Raw genomic sequence first — 13,510 nt, forward strand, 5'->3', positions numbered from 1 at the left:
AATTGTTTTGTTCGAACGGGGAGCGGAGAGAACGGAGGGTGGAGAATGGGAGATGGAGGGGTTACTACCACTGCCACACACCCTGGTAGCTTGAGTTGTTTAGTAAAAATTGAAAACAAGTGAAATAAAGTGATTCGGCGCTGGAGATTTTGTGCGTACGCGTGCGTTTTCTATTCAGCGTTGAGAGTGGAGAGAGTCTTTGGCCTTTTGTGTGGCTGCAATTCGATGGATTCTTTTATGTTTATTTGCCTTCACTCCATTACGACTTGATGCTCTTTAGCAGACAATCAACATTGTTGCTGCTGTTGTAGTTGTTGTTGTGGCTGTTATTGTGGTGCCTTCTTCATCTTGGCATTCTTGGCAGTGGAGGGAGTTGTTGCCCGTGCAAAAAATGCAAATTACGAGCGAAATGACTGAATGAATGATTGTCATGGCGAGCTGTGAGGGCTTTTTGTTCCTGGGAGTTTTGAAGCGTTCGCTGATAAATCGCGAACGCTTGGCCAGGCTTACGGCTAAACCCGCGCCATATATGCCATAATTTATGCAAATTAATTTATAAAAAAAAAAAAAAAAACAGCAAATAAAGTTAGCGCCTGGCATTGCCATTGCCATAGACATATTTCACGCAAGTGCGACAATTTTCACGCTTATGGCCAGTGGGAAGTACATAAATATAGTGCGCCTTAAAGTAGACTCATTTATATGGCTTTATGCGCAATTTCAGGCGCTGACATTTATGATGTATTGTTATATATGACTTGACATACACACACACATATATACGTATATTTCTACGTATACGTACGTGTGTACTTGTGTGTGAGTGTGTGTAGCCATAGCAACTGACAGGCATCTGACGAATGGCTCACTGACTACTTGGCCGACTAACTTGGCCGCTGGGCACAGACATTTTTTGTGTGATATTTACGTGTTTCGTCAAATTTAGTTAAATGCGTCTAGTCAGTAGTCACCAGTAGGCGGCATCTTAAATTAAAAAACCAAAATGAAAAAAAATGTTCATCATATATCTGGGTTCATTTTCATTTCCAACGAATCTCGTCAGTGAGAAGCTATAACGCATTCCAACAAAAATATATAAATTACAACAAAATAAATTCAAAATGCCTGAGCAGCCAAAAAAGTCGAATGCGAAGCCAGCACCAGTGAGCAAGACCAGCAAGGATACCAAAGATACAAAGCCGAAGCCAGCGCCGCCAGTCGTACGTAATCCGCAGCATAACACACACGATCGGGTGAGAATATTTAGCAGAATATATAGCATATATCATAAATGAAGGTCAACTGAAACTTCCTTGCAGATATGGAAGATCATGAAAATGTGACTTAGACATCATAGAGCAGCATACGGCGTATATCATTTTATGAACAGGAACGAAATCTCTTGATATGTTAAAATCTATTTCACACAACTGGATTTTTAAGATATTAAATATGAATTGCCGTTAGAAACTGTGTGTCTTTCAAAGCGCTGAATAAAGCGCAAATGTCCCAAAGTACTCTTATATTTCCCAACAGTCCATTGGAAGGCCCACGCAGCGCATGCGCCTGCCTCAAAGAGAATTGTTTTCTTGGGAAATTCTCTCTTTGATAGCAGCGCCCTGCTAAGCATAGTGTGTTATGATTGTAGCCCGAGCTTAGTTTAACAAATGCTTACTACACTTATATTACGAGGCATCATAATTAGGCTTTAGTCTGAGCGCAAGGCAAAGGAGACAAAATTAGTTTTACGTCTAATTTGTTTTAATGCTAATAAGCACTTGAGCTAGCTGCTGTCTCTAATGCGCTAGTCAAGCTATGTAAAACACAAAGTAGCAAAGCACTTGAACTATTTATTTGTATTTGCATTTACATTTGCATTCGCATAGACTCAAGTGCTGTAAGAATTCCGAGCTCAAAAAAGAAAAAAAAACAAAAAAAAAAAAAAAAAAAAAAAGGAAAATGAAGGCAAACAAACAGCCAAGCAGAGCTAAAATAAAAGTGCTTGGGATAGGCCCACTTCTGGGCGCCTCAAGCATCATCAAGTCAATGCAATTTAAACCAAAACAAACTCAAATGCCGAGCCACAGGCCGCAAGCCGTCTGACGAGCGCTGTGCCGTGTGCGTCCCAAAAAAATTTTACTTTCATTCGGGAAAATTGAGTGAAAACGATGGTCGTGCGGCCGAGCCGAGCCGAAACGCAAATATCCCCGTCGCAGGCCAACGCGAGCTGCGAGGATATTTTGTGGCTCGTGCCAGTTTTTGCCATTGGCACTGCTCAGTTTCGTATTCGTGTCGGAACGTGGCGCTACATACCGTGCTCAAGGATACGCGGCGAACAAGACCAGGACTCAAACGATAGTTCAACCGCAATAAGGACACAACCCGACTTAACTGTTCGACGAGATCAGAGTGTGCTGGTGTGCGCGAGTGTTTACTGTGTGTCCGTGTGCGTATGCGTGTGCGTGTGTCTGTGGGTGTGGGTGTGTGCGATTCGTTACATTTTATTAGCGCGTGCACGAAATACAATAAATGAAAAATTAATTATTTATTTCAATTTCACAGTTATGCATAAACTGTGCTGTCGTTGCTTTTAACGCTGATTGAAATGTACCACTTGCTTCGTCGCATTTATATATCTTATTTCTTGTTGAAATCCGTTTTTGTACTCATTGAGACCATCAACCAGAAGCTGTGGCAGCAATACCAAAACCAACTACACGAACTACTGCAGCAGCTACAAGAAATGCAGCACGGGCATACGGCCTTTGGCTCGACCCGGCTTAGCGGTTAACTGAGTCCTTGCTGCGGCCGTGCGTGCGTATGACTTTATTAAAATTGTTAATTCACAACGTCGCCAACAACAACAACAGCAACAACAACAACAGCAACAACAGCAACAACAACAAAATAAGTATAGTAAAGCGCGCGTGTTCAGTTCGCAGGCATTTTACACGTTGTTTGTAGACTGTTCTTACTTTCACTTGCCATAAATATCACATACGTCGTGTTCATTGTGTTTTTTCTTATCGCGAAAAGTATATATATATATATATATATAAATTTATGAATATACATATACATATATTTAAGTATATACGTGTATAATTATGTGTGTGCCCGGCATTTGGTAAATCCTAGCTTAACGCACATGTCCATTTCGCAACGCAAAATTAATAACGCGCATACGTCGCGTTGGCCCAGCTCGCGGTAATTGTCACTGTTAATCGAGCGGCTCAGCTTGCATTTAAATCACTTCTTAATGAAGTGCACATGTAAGTTGCATAATTTTTCATCATTGTACCACACTAATACTCCAGAGTACTTTGACTTTAGTACTGACTAGGGAACGACATTAAATTGAACGGCAGGATTAAAGTGTATTTGTGAAATTGTATAGAATTTTTGATTTAATAATTTAAAGGAAGAATTCTGCTTCATTTATAATTAGCTACAGGAAATCTCCAATTTAAGTCTAAAATATAAAAAAAAATTAGTCAAATAAGTATGTTCAATCATATAAATATAAATAGTATTTTCTGTTTTGTTTTTAATAATTTAGTATAAATCATTTCCATCTAAAATTTCTTTCTCTACTGTCATTCATATCATGTGTTTACGTTATGCGATAACATGAATTTATTATTATTTTTTTTATTATTTCTGAGCAAAGTATAGAACAAGATTTCACTTTATGACTATTATTATTGCATTTAAAAAATATAGAAATAGACTCTCTAATTTTGTAGACCCTTTTAGTCTGTAGCGGTCCCAACTTTAGCTTTCAGTCCCCAGTTTCATATATCAATTTCAAGCATATTTCAAGTTCGGCTTCAACGCATTATTTATTTTTAAATTTTATCTTTTTCAACTGTGCGCGTTGGCTTTATTGTTAATCATTTAATTGCGTGCGCTTAAATTCTGTTATCATACAATTATTTAACTTGCCTGTAAATTGTGCAACGTGTCCCGCCCACAGACTCGCCCATAGCCACAGCCCGAGTCGAATTGTCTGTACGGGAAATCGTGTAAAATTTTCAAATTTAAAATAAATAAATTAATGCAAAAAGCTTTACTTATTTGCTAATCGAAGTGTTGTGCAAGTCATGAAATATTAAATGCAAATAAATAAATAAATATATATATATATACTTATACATATATAGGTAACCTGCATGCACTCAAAAGGCATGCACCATTAAGCAAGTATGACTCGCAGAATTTATAGTATTTTTAGTTGAAAATGAAAAATGTTATGGAAGCTGTGCAGGCACTGAAGATACACATGAGGTAAAATCAGTTAGCTGTCGGTGCATGCATAAAAGGCTCCTGCAACGGCTCCTGCAGCAACAACAAGTCAAAGCATTTGCCGAAAAACCCAAAGGTAAACTCTGTCAAACAGACAGACAGACAGACAGACACCCACAGGCAGACGGACGTAGCGACGGACAGCGAGGCAGGCAGACAGTTGGACTTGAACATGGAGCTCAGATAGGAGCCAACTGGCTTATTTATAAGAGCCAGAACGCAAGCACTTTGCCCACAGACTGAGGCGGGGCCAGGCAGAGCGCAATGGCATGAGCTGCTATTCCATATTTGGTAGGTGGCTGAGCTCTCCTATTCACCTTTTGAGTTAGCTGGCACGTTTTATAATATTTATGCATGCGCCTGCCAACTGGACCAGCACTCATGAGCTGCTGGCTAAGAGGAGGCTTGAAAAAATGCAGCAGCAGCAGCTGCAAGTGTGTGTGTGTGTGTGTGAGTGTCTGCTTGCCTTGTATATTGCCCAAAAGTAACACTCCACGTTCAAGTGGGGCATTTTCGGGGGCTCTACATATTCTAGTGGCAAGTTAGTAGGCTGCATACAGAAATTACATTTAAAACTATTTTGCTTGGCATGCAACTGAATAAATACGGTAGGCAGGCTAAGCAAACATGAAAACCAGATGAAAAGCTGCCTGTCTGGCTGACTAGCTAGCTGGCTGGCTGGTTGGATGGTTGGCTGGCTGCCTGTCGCAGGCAGCGGGAATAGCAACAGATGCCACAACAAATGCCATTTAAATGGATGAGCCAACAACAAGAGCAACATCAAGTATAACAACAAGTTGTGCACAAACAAGTGCAGGACACAACACACAGGACACGCATGAAAATGAAATCGCTCAGCCATGATATGAGATAGAATAAAATGTAAATGCCATACACATGCCCATGTTTTCTGCCTCTGTTTGTGTGTGCACAAACACCCACACAACAACAACAATAACAGCATCTACAGCAAACAAAAAACAAAAACAGAAAAATGAGTGAAAAGAGCAAAGGCACAGCCAGTTTACATGCTTTCATGCAGCTCAACATTTTTGACAGTGTATCAAGCCGTTGTCCTACAGTGGGTCAAATTAGCTAAGCTATTAACAAAACTTTCTAACTGCTATCGACAGTAGGCCGCATCTGCTTAGCTATGAGCAAAACTAACAGCAGCTGCTGTAAGACAACAAAATTGATCCATGGCTTGGCTTTTTAACAGCTTTCTGTTTCTTGGTCGTAAAAGCGAACTTGGTTTTTAGAAGCGAGCTCCCCTTCGGTCACGCCCCTGACTCGGTGCCGAACTGTTGCAATGGCCGTTTGTTTTGCTTATTCCCATTTGTTGCTTGCCTCCAGCTGCCCAAATTTATTATAGCAGCGGCAAGGAGCAAGGCAGCGCCAAAAGTTGCAACAACTTTTTTCATAGCCACTTCTTTGTTTTTCTTCTCTTTTCCTCTTCCTCTTCCACTTTCTCTCTATCTCTCTCTCGCTTGAACAGTTTTGCATTTGTCGTTTGTATTTTGGCCTTTTGTCACAAAGCTTTAACACATAAAAATGTTATTGCCCGATATGTAGTTGTAGCTTATGCTTATGTTGCGACTCTAAGGCTTATTTAGGAGCAGTCCGTATCTCAGACTATGCAAATTCTAAACATCCGAATCAACTTTGTGTTTCTCTTGTTGATTTTTTTTTTTTCCAACTGCCTCCCAATAATTGTTAATTCCTTTAGGGACGATTCCTAAAGTAGCTTAAAATTAACAGCAATCAAAAAGTTGCAGCTTAAGTGCAAGTTTAAGTGCTGTTTTTACAGCTTGTCTAAATAAATTGCTTAAAATATTTTAAATCAATAAGCTACATTCCTAAAAATATATTTAAAAAAATTGTTAAATTTATTAGAGATTAAATTTGTTTTGAATATAGATATTATTTTAACATGTAGCTATTATTCTATTATTTAATTTTTTTGTTTTCATTATCTATGCTTCCATATTTTATATTCTATATTACGTTAATGAACAACAAAAGAAAAGATTTTTGTTGCTGCGAAAAGCTATTCATATTTTTCATTAAAAATCATAATAGAGATTCCATGAAAACAGGAAACGTAATCCTTAGACACATGCAGTTTGAAATTTAATCAGTTTGCTGTTATTCTCGTAATAAAATGAGGTAAAAATGTTAAAAAAGGTTGGCCTGACTTTCTTTGATCTAACTCTACGGCACACTCATAAAAACCTGTCGGGGAGTCTACCTTTGAGCCGAACCCTTTTTCTAACAAATAATCGCCTACTCAATCGAGGCATAATTGCTGCAGCTAATGCTCAACACTTAGTAAGAGCATGAAAAAACCCTTCAGCCGCTTTTGCCGCTCATCAAAATTATGCTCAATTTGCCTAATCAAACTGGTCTCGAAATAACGGACTGGCAACTTTCTAAGCACACCCACACAGACACTCACACACACACATAGGCACACTCACACAGTTGGCAAACACACACAGTTTGCTCAAAGTTTTAACTGTTATCTGTTGTCTATCAGCAAATTTGATGCGATTCTGTTTACCTATTTTAATGAGAAGCGAATAATGCTCGCACAAAAGCCAAGCCGAACGAGAGAAAAGGCGGAAAAACGGAAAAGCGAAAATGAAAACAGTGGGCCGTAAAAAGCAAACGAAAAACCAGGTCAAAGCAAACAAAACGAAATAGAAGGCAAATTTATGCAAAACTCAAAAAACGTACGAAAAGTGTGATTAAAATCAACTGCAAGTGCCTCATGTTTTTATATGCGAGTATCTATATGTGAGTGTGTGTATGTGTGTGTGTGAAAATAGCGTGTGTTGTATCAAATTTAAATGCACAGCAGTAAAATAATGAATTCCTTTGTTTGTGTTTGCTGTCCGTGTGGCCATTCACGAGATGCAAAAACAAAACAAACAACAAAATTAAAAACAAAACCAAAAGTGAAGGAAAACAAAATTTCTTGTTATTTATTCTTCAATGGATTGCGAACTGGAAACCCGAATGGAAGTTAAGCATATATGAAAGTGTGCCAAAGTTTTGGTTCTAGTGACAATGGGAATGTACATACGAACTTCAAATTGTGGTTAACTTGATTCGAGAGAACTGGGTAAAGTTGAGACTTTCGGCAAATAAATTATGAAACGCTCCAAGTATGTTCCAGGGCCCGAGCAAGCATTTCAATGGGCTTCTTTGGTTGCCTTTGTTGGTCAGCTAATTGCTCGCCTTTTGTGCTCAAATATTAAAAAGCAATTAAACTTTTGTATTCAGCTGCGAAGACTCACATAATTACAAAAGGCAAAATGAAAGGAAAAACTGGGAAAAACTGAATAGCGAAAAATGAGGAAACAAAATGCAGAGCGTAAAAGCATCTAATGAACTTCAAAGAATATATTCTATGCCAAATATTGGACTTATTTATTTTTAGAATATATAATAATATAAAGAAACTCTTGAAACCTTGCATACATAAACTTTTGTCTCAATTGCCTTTTGTATAATGGTGTATGCAATACTTCTATAAAGTTTTAATTTCATGTCGGTGGAATCTGAAAATACTGCCAGGTTTGTTGTTATTATTATTTTTTTTTATACCCTGAACCCATTGAAAATGGGAAATCAGGGTATAATGGTTTTGTGAAAAGTATGTAACAGGCAGAAGGAATCATCGCAGACCCCATAAAGTATATATATTCTTGATCAGGACGACGAGCTGAGTCGATATAGCCCTGTCCGTCTGTCCGTCCGTCCGTCCGTCCGTCCGTCCGTCCGTCCCTCCGTCCGTCCGTCCGTCCGTATGAGCAAAAGGATCTCAGAAGATATAAGAGCTAGAGAGCTGAAATTTGGCATGCATACTCGTGTATACCATAGGCAGTACGAGTTTGCTTTATTTTTTCGATAACTCATCCGATAACTTTTTTATCGAGAATAATCGAAAAATCGACTTGGTTTTTTCAGCCTACTTTGAACACTTTTAAACCTGGAGACTTCAAATTTGCGTTGTGTATAAAGTTATTGGACACAAAGATTTTGGATACCACGCCCCCTTCGCCCCCAATTTGTAAAAAACGCATTTCAAGTACTAGAGACTTGTGCTTTGGAATGTACACACATTTTAGCCATATGATTACGCTCTGAAAGTTTCATTAAGATTGTATGTCTACAAAAGAAATTATTCAACAAATAAATTGTCATAATATTGCCCACATTGCAGCGCAGCCCAAGCGCAGTTGCTGCTAACTGCGCAGTCAGCAGAGCGCTTATAAGTGCATGTGTATGTATGTGTACATAGAAGAAGTGCACAATGATTAGAATATCAGCTTGGAGGGTTCAGGGTATCTCCTAGTCGAGCAGTCTCGACTGGAGCCTTCTTACTTGTTTTTATTTAAAGAGGCTGACAGGTTTGTTAAAAATATGTTGTAAACAAATAAAACTTGGAATTATTATAGTTATTTTATAATCTATGAAAATAAATCAAATAAGAATATGTTTAGCATTCGTATTGGAAAATTATATGTTATCAGGCGGAAATCATTTCTATCCATTTAAAGTTCGAGTCTTAGCGCTTGCTGCAGTTCAGTCTCGCATAATGCTCAGTGCTCTGGTCTACTTATAAGCTGCTGACCCTACTCACTGTGCCAACAGAATGCTAATAGCTTTATGCTTGTATATATGTATGTAGATAGCCATATACATATTTTTGGCAAGCACATGCTTGGCATCTGTCTATAGCTCGCAGCCATTTTCAAATGGCTATCAATAAAACATTGCCTACTTTCTGGGGCGTGCGCTAAACCCATAACTTGAACTAGCCCCATATGCACACACACACACACACACTCCCACATACATCCACATACAGAAAGAGAGTGTTTATATTTAGCTTATTCTCAGCATTTTATGTGGCCGCAAACTGTTGTGTACTGATAGGTAAATCTGTAACCCGTTGCCCTCTTTGCCATCGAAATTTGTTGAACAAATAAAAATAAAAGCAAATAATGCACACAGCAAACATTTCATTTAAACAATCAACGTCAATGATCTGTAAACAGCAATGAAAAGGGATTTTACTACCGCCAACTACAAGCAAAAAACAATGACAACAACAACAAGCACCAACACATTTTGGTGGCAAACAAAAGGCGTGCACATGCATATATCATACAAAGGCAACAAACACAAGCTCACACCCACAGACAGATACACATACAGACGCTCGTACATCTTGCCGTTGATCGGCCATTGTGCATCGCATAAACACACACTTTAAAAACACATCAAGCATACGTCCCGTTTGCCAGGCGTTGTTTATACGTGTGCAAGACACATTTGATATGAAGGTTGCCTCGCGGGTCGCTGCCAGCCCACAAGCCGTGAAAATGTTTTATTCAACGGCAACAAACCAAACTAAATAGAACAGAAAATTGTGTGTCTACAGGCAGCCCAACCGCACACACACACACACACACAAACACGCTCCGCATAACATATACAACAGGCAAAGTTCCGCCTTAAATGTAGCAAAAAGCAGCCTTGTTTCACTTTTTCTTTCCACACACACATGTGAAAAGCAAAAATAAATATAAATAAAAAGAAAACTAAAAATAAATAAGCCATGAGCTAAAAGCGCTACCCCAGCCAGCTTTTCCTTTTTTTTTTTTTTTTTTTTTTTTTTGAGGCTTAAGAACCCAAATAGCATTATGAAAATAAATCCAAGTCGAAAACAGAAAATATTTATGCTAATTAACTAACAAAGTACAACTGAGTTAAAACGTTTCACTTTAAGTCTGACTTCAAGTTTAAGAGAGCTTAAAATTGATTAAAGTTTATTAGATCAGATGAGATGAGCTCAAATGATAAGCTCAATATACCCCGCAAATTATGAATGTTTTCCATGGCTTATACTCAAATTGATGCTAGAATTACATTTGTATTTTTGTATTTCAATTAAAAATATTTTATTACTCCATAAATCAACTCGATTTCCAAATTTTTGTCGGATTTTTTTTATCGGTATTCACGGATGCCACAAAAAGTATGCTATGATTTTTGCTAGTTTTGCATATTGGATTATGTAGCGGATTTTTTCCACACTGCATAAAAGTATTTATATCTGTAAATAATATTTAATATATTTATTTAATTAAATAATTTTAAATAATAATGAAATTGATATCGAGTTATTTTAGGCCACTTTTTGCACAGTATTTCACAGTTGAACAGACTCTCGTCTATGATTTTTTTTGTTGCCCTTTCTTGACACTAAAGTAAACACATGTTTACAGCACAGACTGAGAGCAAACACTTCGGCTCGTCGTCCTCTTATGACTGCATGAAAATGTTCAAGTAATTATTAAGTGGCTGCCTCTTTGCGGCGTGTCTTGCCACAAGCTTGCAGCCAGCTGCCTTGCAGCTTCTGTTGCTTTTTTGCGGTTGCCTCCGATACTCATGTATGCAGAGCGACATGTGCTGCAGTTTTTAGTTCCATTTTTTTTATTTATTTATTTTTTTTTTTTTTTTTTTTTTTTTTAGTATTACTTGTGTTAGCAAGGCAAGTGCTGTGGTGGCCTGGGGGGCGTATGCGCAACGATTTTTGAGGCCAAATGTCGCTGGCTATGCGCCACATTGTCAACAAACTTGAAGGATTATCAGAGTCAACAGACTGGGCGGCTGCTCAAGTTCGCCTGGCCAGAAGCTGCTGCTGCAGCAGCTTCAGCTACATAGTTAAATATGCATTTATGGCGCAAGCATTGGTCCAGTTCAGGCTAAATTAAATTTGACTCAAGTCTGTGCTGCAAATAATTTCATTTTGCAAACTGACCCAGGGTCATTTGTGCAGCATTTAAATTTAATTTTGTTAATTTATTTTCAGCAATAAATTGGGCAGCAAAGACACATGCCAAGGCAGCTGCCATAACTGCATTCGTATGCATAGACATTTAACAAATATGCGGCAAACGTGTGGGCATGCATGTGTGTGCCTGTATGCGGATGTGTGTGTGTGTTAGCAAAATTAGTGCTCGTTTTAATTGAGTTTGTTAATATTTTAGTAATGGCCACGGCCATAGAGCAGCATTGCATTGGCCAGTCGAATGGCCAAAATAGCGAAATTGTTGCATGGCAGCTGTCAGCCAATTTGATGTTATAACTCTAAGTCCGACACGTGGGTATGCCTGTGTGCACGTGTGTGTGTGCGTGCCAAAAACTAATTAACTGACTTTGCATTTGTGTGTATATATTTCTTTTTATGCCGCATATGCTTTTGATTAATTTTGAACTATTAATATTTATGCTGCTTTGCTATGCGAACTGAAATCGAGCAACTTACAAAGGTCACTCGAAAGCGAGGGATTGGGCTGGCGTAATGTGAGCTGCTGTTGAGGCTGCTGCTGCTGCTGTTGCTATTGCTGCTGCTGCTGCTGGTGTGCCTTTAATGTTTCCGGGTCAGTCACAGCAGTCACTTCCCTTGAGCTCGTTGTCGGCGCTTTTGTTTGTCAGCATGGACGATGACACCGGCAGACTGGCAGACAGACAGACAGGCAGGCAGGCAGGCGAGCCGGCTGGGCCAGTACTTGACGGCAAATGCCGCTAGCTGCGCTTTTTACACCAGACTAGCATCTGCATCAGCAGCAGCAGGAGCAGCAGGAGCAGCACCAGCACCAGACAAAGCGGCTGTCTGTCGTGTGTCCCCTGCTGTGCACTTGAGTGACTAAGCTGCAGTCGCACGAGCACACAGCCTAACGCCTGCTGACCCCATTGCCCCACGACAACAGCAACAAATAGGCATCCGCCCACTTGGCTGGTCTGCTGCACATTTGCGTGTAGACAAATTGAGCAGGACATTGAATTGTCAGCAGCTCCGGCAGCGACGGCAGCGACGGCTACGCAACAGCCCTTGACGCCACTCAAAGCCACGCCCACAAGCAGCTCAGCTGCACTCTCCTTATCCAGTCTCACTCTTTCACTCTCCCGCTGTCTCTTCCTCGGCTGTTGATTATATTGTTGACGTTGATGTTGATGAAGCATGATTTGGACTTTCATCTTTATTGCATTATGCTTAAAAACTATTAGCGCCCCGCTTCCATACCCTGTCCCCTATTCCGACTGTGGCACGACTCCTGCCTGCCATGGATTTGCAGTGTCCTTCCGCATAAAATGAGTGCATTAGCCAAACTGACGTTGATGCGGCTGTGGATGCAAACTGAGTGCGCTTAACGCAGAACGCAGATTCCATTTTTCTTTTTTTTTTTTTTTTTTTTTTCTTCTATATGCACTTTTAAATAATTTATAAGATTAGCAATTTGACGGCATTTTAAACAAATTACAATTTGACACAAACAGAGCTCGAGAGTGCTAGAAATGCAGCTTGACAAATTGAATTTGAGCGTGGTCACAGAAAAATTCAAATATGCCAAGATTTTGATACGCAAAAAGAATTCCAGAGTCTAAATGAATACAAAGCCAAGTAAAATTTGAACAGCTGAGATATGGGAGAGTAGGCTATGAAATTAGTTTCAATTAAATATATTCAATAAATGCATTATAATAAAAATCTATTCAATTGGTCTGCAGACCTTATAACAGATATATTAATTGAGTCTTTCTCACTTGAATAAATGCGTTTAATATTAAATTGACTTGTGACTAGCCTGACTCAATTCTATTTGCGTTGAGATTGGCTCGAATTTTGAAGCAAAGCAGTCGCATTAATGAATAAATAAATCGATTTAAGTGCTGCCATGAGAGAGTCAGAGACAGTCACATATGATAGTCGCTATTAGAGAAGCTCTTAGCCACTGAGCAGCTTAAAATGAGCAGAGGTTCAGAGGCGACACACACACACACACACAGCATAAGTTGGTGTTTCATAATTGCTTAAACTGAATGGCTGATTATAGAGATGGCTGCCGTTCAATTGAGTCGTTCCATTTAATCTATTAATCGTCGCTTTTGCCAATAATTTATTATGCATTTTATGTTGGCCATTTAAATGATCGTAATGGTTAACAATATAAATAACAAAGCGCTCGTTAGCATGCATTATGCGTGTAAATAAATTTAACCAGCTAGAAAATAATGTGCGCCAGACTCAATAGACAAATGGGCCATCGTCCAGAAAGGAAAGGAAGCCGCCAACAAATCCAGCACTAAAACGTTAAAAAGCTTGCCCAGCGTGAATCTTGATAGAGAT

General features: G+C 39.1%; 1 protein-coding gene and 1 long non-coding RNA gene across 3 annotated transcripts in view; both read left to right on the forward strand.

Annotated features, from left to right (window-relative positions):
• Positions 1-785: 785 nt before the first annotated feature.
• On the forward strand, positions 786-1,470 carry LOC26527871. The gene is made up of 2 exons (XR_001449554.3): positions 786-1,253; positions 1,320-1,470. It is a non-coding gene; the product is annotated as an uncharacterized LOC26527871 (long non-coding RNA).
• Positions 1,471-2,278: 808 nt separating this feature from the next.
• The window catches only part of LOC6573121, a 99,866-nt gene continuing 88,634 nt past the window's right edge, over positions 2,279-13,510 (forward strand). For both annotated transcript variants that reach the window (XM_044007512.1, XM_044007511.1), the window contains exon 1: positions 2,279-3,272. The gene's annotated coding sequence lies outside the window, so the exon portion shown is untranslated. The remainder of the gene's footprint in view (positions 3,273-13,510) is intronic.

The sequence above is a fragment of the Drosophila mojavensis genome, unplaced genomic scaffold (genome assembly GCF_018153725.1).
Source record: "Drosophila mojavensis isolate 15081-1352.22 unplaced genomic scaffold, ASM1815372v1 contig_16, whole genome shotgun sequence".
Lineage (NCBI taxonomy): Eukaryota > Metazoa > Arthropoda > Insecta > Diptera > Drosophilidae > Drosophila > Drosophila mojavensis.